This window comes from Berghia stephanieae, chromosome 8 (assembly GCF_034508935.2).
Source record: "Berghia stephanieae isolate SIO BIC M18660-M18661 chromosome 8, UCSD_Bste_1.3, whole genome shotgun sequence".
NCBI lineage: Eukaryota > Metazoa > Mollusca > Gastropoda > Nudibranchia > Aeolidiidae > Berghia > Berghia stephanieae.
Genome location: NC_088367.1, coordinates 42046584 through 42057115, shown reverse-complemented (window position 1 = coordinate 42057115; position 10532 = coordinate 42046584). Strand labels below are relative to the sequence as shown.

The 10532-nt window shown below is 35.8% G+C and overlaps 1 protein-coding gene across 1 annotated transcript in view; it reads left to right on the top strand.

Annotated features, from left to right (window-relative positions):
• Positions 1-1163: 1163 nt before the first annotated feature.
• LOC144978706 (uncharacterized) overlaps positions 1164-10532 on the top strand; it is a 66870-nt gene continuing 57501 nt past the window's right edge. Inside the window, exon 1 of the mRNA XM_078925126.1 lies at positions 1164-1307. The gene's annotated coding sequence lies outside the window, so the exon portion shown is untranslated. The remainder of the gene's footprint in view (positions 1308-10532) is intronic.

Here is a 10532-nt window from a genome sequence, read left to right as displayed (position 1 = left end):
CTGTTTTTGGCCATATGTAAAATAATTTTTGTGTAAAACACTGAAATAGCCCATAAGTTTAGATATGACACTTCATGAGATTACTGACAAATTGTTTCAACTTTCTGTGAATCTATATAATATTTACAAATTGAAAGCTTGTGCACATAGTTTGATAGTATATTCAATTTCCTTCAGTTTGATACCCAATTTGCATACATTTGAATTAATATTGTAGTCTCCAGAGCCTTTGAAAGAAATGTTGTCTCTTTTTTTGCAAGGGGACACAACTCACTTTTTTCAAAGGGCCATAACTCTCTTAAATGACACTTATTTTTACGGTAACAGTGGAATTTGTATGGCCAATAAGTTCTATTATTTGAAAAACATAGTGGCATAAACTCCCAAAGGTGGGGGGGCGGGGGGGGGGGGGTCCCAGTGGCCTAAGCACTAAATGGTTCATATAAATTTTAAGAAATGGATTGTTTTCAAAATAATGAGAGGAACCACTAACAGGTATCGATTTAATGCAAGTACTCCCACCTCATTGTCATACTCGCTAACCGAACCAACTCACGTGCTAAAATTGATGGCGTCTGGTTTCGATGGGATTTGACGAGACAAATTTGATTTTTCGATAAGATCACCACCATGTCTAACCAATCTCCACAATACACGCAAACCATCTTCATATCAATTGTAAACACCGTGCAAAACTTGCTGACGATTGATTCTGTGGTTTCGGAGCTTTAGTGTTACAAAAAATCCAATTTGCCAAATATATAATGGGAAGATACATGTCTACATATATATATATATATATATATATATATATATATATATATATATATATATATATATATGTGAGAGAGAGAATCTTATACTCACACAAACACACACACAAACACAGAGAAAGAGAGAGAGAGAGAGAGAGAGAGAGAGAGAGAGAGAGAGAGAGAGAGAGAGAGAGAGAGAGAGGACAGAGAGAGAGAGGAGAGAGAGAGGAGAGAGAGAGGAGAGAGAGAGAAGAGAGAGAGAGAGAGAGAGAGAGAGAGAGAGAGAGAGAGAGAGAGAGAGAGAGAGAGAGTGAGAGAGAGTTTAATAGCAGCAATGGACTGCCAAGTGAGGTGAGACGAATATAATAAGTCCTCTGCCACCCTTTCTTGTTTTGGTCACCGCAAGTCACACAGAACGTGAAACACTTTCGTCGCAGTCGTTTATCAAAACCGCTTTCGTCGTTGACGATAGCTAGACATACTGTACATACCCAGTATGTGTGTGTGTTTCTTGTCTGTGTTAGTTGCTGTTTCATTCACTAATCCGATTGGGTAATTATTATTGGTGATTGGTTCTTGTGTTCGTGTTGTGTTGTTAGAGTTGTGGAAGTTTATAGAGGATTACATATGTCTTCTTCATTCAAGTGTGCTCTGGATAATTTACAATTAATACTGATATTGGTTACAATTAACGATAAGTACGGTATTGAATGTGATGTTTTCTTGTATATTGTCATTTAATTCTTTTAAAATTCTTCTTTCTCACCGCACTCAGTTGTAAAATGAGTACCTGGCCGTTAACAGCGCTGTCTAGTCCGTAAAAAAATTTGTAATATCGCCCAACAGGCGTCATGTCCCGTCCTATATGTTAAGTGTTGCTGTTGGCCTGGGACCCCTTGTAAAGCGCTTTGAGCACATCAAGTGGATATTGCGCTATAAAATATCTCGATTAAAGTTCAATTAAATGATGCTGACTTTATATTCCTGGTGTGTTTATGAGCTGCTCACATAACTTAATTGTAAAAATGTGATATTGATAATATGGGTTTAGGTACAATACTCACTACATCCCCAGCCAGACATAACGAGCTTTAATATAGCTCAACATCCACTAAACGTGCTCAAAGCGCTTTACAAGCGGTCCCTGATCAACAGCAACACGTAACATATAGAACGAGACACGGCGCGTGTTAGGCGATTTTACAACTTTTATCCGACATAGATAACACTGTTAACGACCAGGTCCTCATTTTACACCTGAGTACGATGAGAGAATGTGGGTAAAGAGCCTTTTCCAAGGACCAGCTATGCGCCGAGCGAGGCTCGAACCCAGGACCTTCCGATCCGAAAGTGAGTGTCATACCACTAGACCACATAGCCGCACGTACCAAAACACAAAACAATTTGTAATCTTTAACGTATATTGTCTGATTGATATAATTTAATGAGAATTAAAAACCAATATGACTGTCTAAAACCTATAACAAAGAGCTGAGTGACGTCAATTTCGTTGCTTCTATAAATGTTCCAACGCTCTAATCAGTGACTCTAATAGACACCCCAATGAATAAATTAATTTTTGACAAACAGTTTTGAGTGTAAATCAAAGATATGGGAAAAAAATATAGAAAGAAAACAAAACAAATGGTAAGATAATTAATAATATTATTCCACCCCTCTCCCTAAATAGTAACGCGTAGTGATATGAAGTTTACAATAATAAATTGTGACGTCAGATTATAAAGCGTAACATTTTCACTAAAAATCAGATTCATTTTAAAAAGAAATATCATTTAAATGTTTTAGAAGATGTCTTTTATTCAACGATGACGAGATAGTAGTAGTAGTAGTAGTAGTAGTAGTAGTAGTAGTAGTAGTAGTAGTAGTAGTAGTAGTAGCAGCAGCAGCAGCAGCAGTAGTAGTAGTAGTAGTAGTAGTAGTAGTAGTAGTAGTAGTAGTTGTAGTAGTAGTAGTAGTAGTAGTAGTAGTAGTAGTAGTAGTAGAAGAAGAAGAAGAAGAAGAAGAAGAAGAAGAAGAAGAAGAAGAAGAAGAAGAAGAAGAAGCACATAAAACACATTGATACAATCGTGTTTTCTTACGCCCATATCGTCTCTAGTTAGATTGGATTGACACCATTTGTCTCTTTTGTATCTTATAAAAACCCCCGTAGCCTTTATATTCATCATAATTACAGCCAAACAGTGTTGAAGTTTGTTTACTTTTCTCCTATCAACACAATAAGAAAGTTAAAGATTAACCCTCTCCTTACCACCTACATCAAAATCGTCACATTTGTTACTACACAATATACATTTTTTTCTTATTCAGATTTATTTTGTACATTGCAATGTTCCTTGTTTAATTAATAAGAACATAACGTTGTTTTGTAGAGAGAATATTTTTTGTTCCGTGAAAAATAAAATCCATTTCTCTGCTGGGTAAACCCGCCATTTTTTGGAAAGTACTGAAAATGATCGGTAAGGAGAGAGTTGACCAAGACATTATTTATCAGATATCCGCTGTATTAATCATGCTATCATCTCAAAAACTAATAGCAATTATATCAGGGTTAATCAATGTTAATTCAAATTTGGGGAAATAATTTTTTGATATCAAGTCTCTAATTCTTTACTTTTTTCCTTTTCCCTGAAGATATCAAGTCTCTAATTCTTTACTTTTTTCCTTTTCCCTGATGATATCAAGTCTCTAATTCTTTCCTTTTTTCCCTTTTCCATGAAGATATCAAGTCTCTAATTCTTTACTTTTTCCTTTTCCCTGATGATATCAAGTCTCTAATTCTTTCCTTTTTTCCCTTTTCCATGAAGATATCAAGTCTCTAATTCTTTACTTTTTTCCTTTTCCCTGATGATATCAAGTCTCTAATTCTTTCCTTTTTTCCCTTTTCCATGAAGATATCAAGTCTCTAATTCTTTACTTTTTTCCTTTTCCCTGATGATATCAAGTCTCTAATTCTTTACTTTTTTCCTTTTCCCTGATGATATCAAGTCTCTAATTCTTTCCTTTTTTCCCTTTTCCATGAATTATCAAGTCTCTAATTCTTTACTTTTTTCCTTTTCCCCGATGATATCAAGTCTCTAATTCTTTACTTTTTTCCTTTTCCCTGATGATATCAAGTCTCTAATTCTTTACTTTTTTTCCTTTTCCCTGATGATATCAAGTCTCTAATTCTTTACTTTTTTCCTTTTCCCTGATGATATCAAGTCTCTAATTCTTTACTTTTTTCCTTTTCCCTGATGATATCAAGTCTCTAATTCTTTACTTTTTCCTTTTCCCTGATGATATCAAGTCTCTAATTCTTTACTTTTTCCCTTTTCCTTGAGCATTTATAAGATACCCACTGAACGTATTAAATTATGACACTCGCCCTCGTTCTTATAGGCTCCAGATTCGAGCCTCGCTCTGGGTGACGCAATCTGATTTCCTCATCGCACTGAGGTGGTAAAAGCGTGGTATCCGTATTTAGTGGATAATACTCTATATAAAAGTTCATCTTATCATCCTAATCTATAAATATATGAAGTATTTTGTTTCTTAACAAACAAATATGTTTCAAAAAGTTTATTTTTAGGCAATATCCAATATAACTCATACAAGAATATAATATTTTCATCAACAAATCAAGTAAGTAAAATCAATAATAAAGCAAGGCAAAATATGAAATAGGCATTTTGTCGTTATGAGTTAATATGGCCGTGTCCATTTCGCTTCAAGGCTGTGTAATCAGGGGGTGCCCAATTGTATATCTCATTAATTTGGTGTAATGGCTTTGATCTACTCATTGTAATTTAAACACAGCTTGAAGAAGTCAGTATGGAAAATACCAGTCGGAATTGTCTGTTCGGCTATATGGTCTTGTGGTATCGTTTTTGGATCGGAAGGTCCTGGGTTCGTATCTCGCTCGGCGCATAGTTGAGTCCTTGGAAAAGGCTTTCTACTCATATTCTCTCAGGTTTAAAAGGTATACCAGGCCGTAAACAGCGCTGTCTCTATCGGAAAAAAAATTGTAATATCGCCTAACAGGCGTCATGTCTCGTTCTACATGATACGTGTTGCTGTTGGCCAGGAACCATTTGTAAACCGCTTTCAGCACTTTTTGTGGATATTGCACTATATAAAAGCTCATTTTTAATTCTTTTTTAATTATCTTTTTTATGTAGGCCACAATGAGAAAAATGTTGATTTTATCATAACGATGTGACGAGTTTCCTGCAAGTGGTCATGGGAGGATAAAGAGTGCCGAAGGTGTGCTGCCGTTCCCATCCCAACCCTTTCCATCTTCACCTTTTGCTTAGTATTTTTACGATCCCAGGCTTCAGACTTCAGGCAGTCCCCACCGCTCTCTGCTTTTGAAGGCATAGAAGGAATAATTTACCCTACGAGACGGTCATTAAATTAATAATTTTTTTTTTATACGCCGCCCTGACGAAGTAATTTTTGTCAGCAATTTCGACAAAATTAATCCCAGACATAACATTCGTTAACCTGTTTAAAAAAACCCAAAACTTGAGCTTTTATAGAGCGAAATATCCACTAAACATGCTCAAATCTCTTTACAAGGGGTCCCTCACCAACAGCAACACGTAAAACATGTTTGTCGGAAAAAAATTATTATAATATCGCCTAACATGTTTTACGTGTTGCTGTTGATCAGGAACCCCTTGTAAAGAGATTTGAGCACGTTTAGTGGATATTTCTCTATATAGAAGCTGTCGGAAAAAATTATTGTAATATCGCCTGAGACAACGATGTTAACGGCTAGGTACTCATTTTACACCTTAGTACGATGAGAGAACGTGAGTAAGGAGCCTTTTCCAAGGACTCAACTATGCGCCGAGCCAGGCACGAACCCAAGACCTTCCGATCCAAGGCGAGTGTCATACCACTAGACCACATAGCCGCACGTAACCTGTTGTAACCAACAATATCGGGATTCAAAGCGCTGACTGTATTCAGCATTGATAATAAATAGCGATTTGTAATGGTAATAAAATAATATATATTTTATAAAAACCCTTCATAAATCACTAAGATATATTTGGAACACCAACTTGCAGTACCTATTTCATTCAGCTATTTGTATGAAAACCGTAAAAGAGAGCGGAAGATTAATTGTAGTTGTAGTGAAATATTGGGTTTTAATTGGCGCACTTAATCCAAATCTTTTATTTGAGATATTGTAGTACAAAATGATAGGAGCGACTTCTGATTTATAGTGGATTAACGAGCGATTATCTAGATAGTTGAATCGGATAAAAATATTACGGAAATATCTTTTGACATCTCGCGTCAATTTGCTTATTTTATATTCCATTCATTCTTTAGAACACCACGCCTGAGTACGATGAGAGAACGTGAGTCAGGAGTAAATTCCTATTTTCATTTTTATTTCTATGTAAGACTTTCGAATTTATTTGTAAGCTGTTCCGAGGAAGCGTTTTTTAAAATCTGCAACTAGGATAAAATGAATGACAATTATATCTTATGACATTTGTTTGGCCTGTTGGAACCATATTAAATTATGACCTACAAAATATTGCAAACCGCGGCCTTAATAATTTAGAACACCGCATGAATACATTTTAGTGTAGTAAAGTAGAAACTTACGGTAAGACATCAATAAATCACCATTAATGGTAACAGATTAATGAGAAATTAAATTATGTGACGGAAGTAGAAAACACAGTAGAGTTTTGTAGACATTGAACTGTAGTTAACCCTCTTCTTATCAACTACAGGAAAATCGTCACATTCGTTACGGCAGTTTCACTTGTTAACCTTCTCCTTACCATCCATTTTCCGGATTTTCCCCAAAACTGCACACCTAACAGTAAAGTTCTTGCGATACATAATTTCTTTAGCAAAACAAGCTCTACAACACACTGTTCATTTTCTTTAAATTGTATGAGGTACACCAACATTGTTCTTATTCAAATTTCTCTTGTACCTCATACAATTTAAAGAAAATGAACAGTGTGTTGTAGAGCTTGTTTTGCTAAAGAAATTATGTATCGCAAGAACTTTACTGTTAGGTGTGCAGTTTTGGGGAAAATCCGGAAAATGGATGGTAAGGAGAAGGTTAACAAGTGAAACTGCCGTAATCTGGAAGTACACAGGTATTTAAAATTTTGGCCAGAAAACTCGTCCTTCAAATATCGATCGATTTAAACGACCCTCATTTTGGCAAAACTCTCAAACCTGAGACTTCGCGAGGTCTGACATAATACCGATTTGAGGTGATTGGTCACATTCAACGTGAACATATTTGCAGGTCTGATAACCGAATGTAATTAAGGGCTTGTTTTTATCTTGTTGTCATGGACAATAGCGTTGGGTTGAGAGTATTTCCATTATAACAATGAGTCCGTAATAATTTGGGTTACCAGACCTGCAAATAAGTACACGTCGGTCCACTTTATTTAGTTTAATGTTGTACGCCACGGCGTTAAAAGAATACAGTATCAATGCGTCCTAGTATTCAATTTAAGTTGTAACATGTCTGTAAGACATCATAAATATCATACTATTATATATGGAATAATACCTACGTGAACCCATTTGCAGATCTGATAAGCCCATTTGTTATGGGCTCATTGATGTAATGGAAATACTCTCAAACCAACGCAAAATATTTACCATTGCAACACTGTTAAATCAAGCCCACAATTGCGTTCGGCTATCAGACCTGCTAATATGTGACCCCATTGCCTCAAAACGGTATTAAGTCGGGATGACTAAGATGCTGAAAATTAAATTTTTAGCCAGAAATATTAGACTTGCGTTCAGTTTATAAATTTTATTGAGGAGAATGAATATCATATTTCAGGTTCCTAAATACCAGTAATTTATATTTTTGTCCAGTTTCACTTTAATTTGACTTTTTAGCATCTGGTCTATCCCGACATAATACCGCTTTGAGACGTTGGGTCACATATATGGACGTTGAATAATACGCCATGCGCCATTCATTCAACCATTTGTACGTGTATATCTAGATAGTAATCGAACTAATAAAACGAAATAGAATTATAAAGAAATTGAATTGGATCATAATTTGACGTGTTTAATCCGAGGTCTCTTCTTTGAAATATTTTTTTGTACAAAAATTATGATAGCAATGACATTGGATTTATGACAAAATTAACGAGCGATTATGAGACTGAATTAAAAGCGTAAAGAAGGCGGGGGGGGGGGGCGGAAGGGGGGGGGGGGGTTACTATTGCTACCGAATGTTAAGTGTTTGGGGCTTTTTTTTTATTCGATCGACGACGTATTGAGATTTAAAAAAGTCGGGACTAAAATGAAAGAAATTTGGTTTGTAAGATTACATACATTAACCACGTGTAGGAAAAAACCTCGTTATATCTTCTTACCTGGAAACACGCATAGTTGAGTCCTTGGAAAAGTTTCTTTACTCACATTCTCCCACCGTACTCAAGTATAAAACAGCGTTGTCTCTGTCGGAAAGAAAGTGCAATGCCTAACAGGCGTCATGTCCCGTTCTAAATGTTATGTGTTGTTGTTGGTCGAATCACTTTGAGCACGTTTAATGGATATTGCTCTTTACAAAAGCTCAAGTTCTTGCTCAAAGCTTAAGTATCTTACAAACTAAATTTCTTTCATTTTCGTCCCGCCTTTTTAAAACTCAAAAATCGATCGATTAAAACAAGCCAAAAGCTGCCAGAAAATCTCCGAGCAAAGACTTCTTTGAAATCTCAGATTTGAGTCTTTTCGACATGTCAGGGGTCAAGGTTAAGCGATCGAAGATTTAAAAAAAAGTTTCCTGACCAAGAGGGGGAAATGGTTCTTCGAGTTCGGAGGTTTGCAAGCATAATAATTTCTTTGCCGTGAATACCGAAGTGACGGCAGCATTCGTGGGATATAAACTTATAATAACATTTTTTTTTTCATTGATACAATACGACAAATAGTTCCTCAAAAGCATTGAAAAGGAACAAAACAGGACCCTGTTAAATTGATTTTAATACAAAAGAAAGTAAGAGTGAAAAGTGCTTTTTTAAATAACTATTCTGTAGCGTAAAAAAACACATTTAATTTATTTATTACTGCTCTGAAGAAATCTGATTCAAAATCACCCGCTCGTGTCGTTCTAATAATGAGACTTCGATTTATAATTATTATGATCTCTTAACGATCAAGCGTCAAATTATTTCAGTCTACGATTTTTAATTTCTTTTATTCATGTTACTGCGACTATGCGGTCTTGTTGTGGTATGACACTCGCTTTCGGATAGGTAGGTCCAGGGTTCGATACCCGCTCTGAGCGGCGCATAGTTATCATACCTCAAGACCACATAATAGCCACGGGAACATAAATAAAAGACATTAAAAATCGTGGACTGAAATTTGATGCTTGGTCGTTAAGAGATCACAGTGATTATATATCTTGGAAAAGGCTCTTTACTCACATTCTCTCGACGTTCTCAGGTGTAAAATAAGTACCTGGCTGTTAACATCGTTGTCTCTGTAAAAAAAAAGATAATTGTAATAGCGCCTAACAGGCGTCATGTCTCGTCCTTCATGTTAAGTGTTGCTTTTGGCTAAGGGCCCATTGTAAAGCGCTTTGAGTACGTTTAGTGGATATTGCGCCATATTAATGCTAGAATCTTTTAGTATATTTATGTTGCTATATTCTGACAAATATTGATCTACCAAGACGGTCCTCAACTTTTCAAAAATTCTCAAGCCCGAGAGAAAAAGAAAGGAAAATAAAGTAAAGAAAAAAATAGAAAAGGAACTAAATGAAACGATGACCATTTTATTTGTTAAGAACACCAATTAGACACTCTTTGCAAATTTCTACGGCTTTCCCGTAATAGCTTAATTATTAAACACACACTGGACTTCTTAGACTAATTGAAGAGTAGTTTTCCAAAAATCCCTAACTCAGTTTTTACCATTTTGAGATATTAAGGATTATTTCCCCTGAAATCTCTCATTCGGTCTATTAATTATTTTATCATATTTAAACTTCAAATTCACACAAATCTAAGGAAATACTTGTGTCAGCAGCGGTTGATGCTTAAAATTAAGTTTACATTTCAATTTATCTCATGGATGGAAAATCTCAAAAAGTAGGAAAATCGACTAAACTAGTTTTGGAAAACCAGCCTTCAATTGTTTTGCGCATAGTCATTCTTTACACTACTCAGAGCTCATTTCTACGGCTTGCCCACAACACTAGTTCACACACTCAGACCACGCCAACTTAATCTAATTATAAGATCGTGTAATTCAACAACTTATCGATGTCACAGTTTTCTGTCTTAGACTTATAGACTTCAAGCCTTCCGGTTTCGATGTTGTCTGACCTCGCAGCTTCGGTCGTTTCTCTTTGAATTGGATTCTATAGTCTGATGTCACATCCGCCAAGCAACGAGTAGCTGGTTCTAAACAAAGAAAATCGGTACTTTTTTATTCTTCATGCTGGCTAGAAATTTTTCACATGTCATGTGATCAGAATGAATAAAAGTCAAAACATGATCAGATTTATAATGTTTTTCTCCTCTGGATACACTTTTATGCTCGTTGGAGAAGTATTTCATAAGGGCTTCCGCCATTGTTCCGATAGTTTAGAACCAGTTACTAAGTTACTATGCGTCATTACGAGGGAAGTGGCGTCACGACTGTTGAAGCCTATTGTGTTAAAGATTCTCCAATTATCCCCGTCTTGTGCCTTTGCTCTGGTGTTTGATAGCCGTGCCAGTGATGTTTGTCTGATTTTGTCATTTGGTTGTT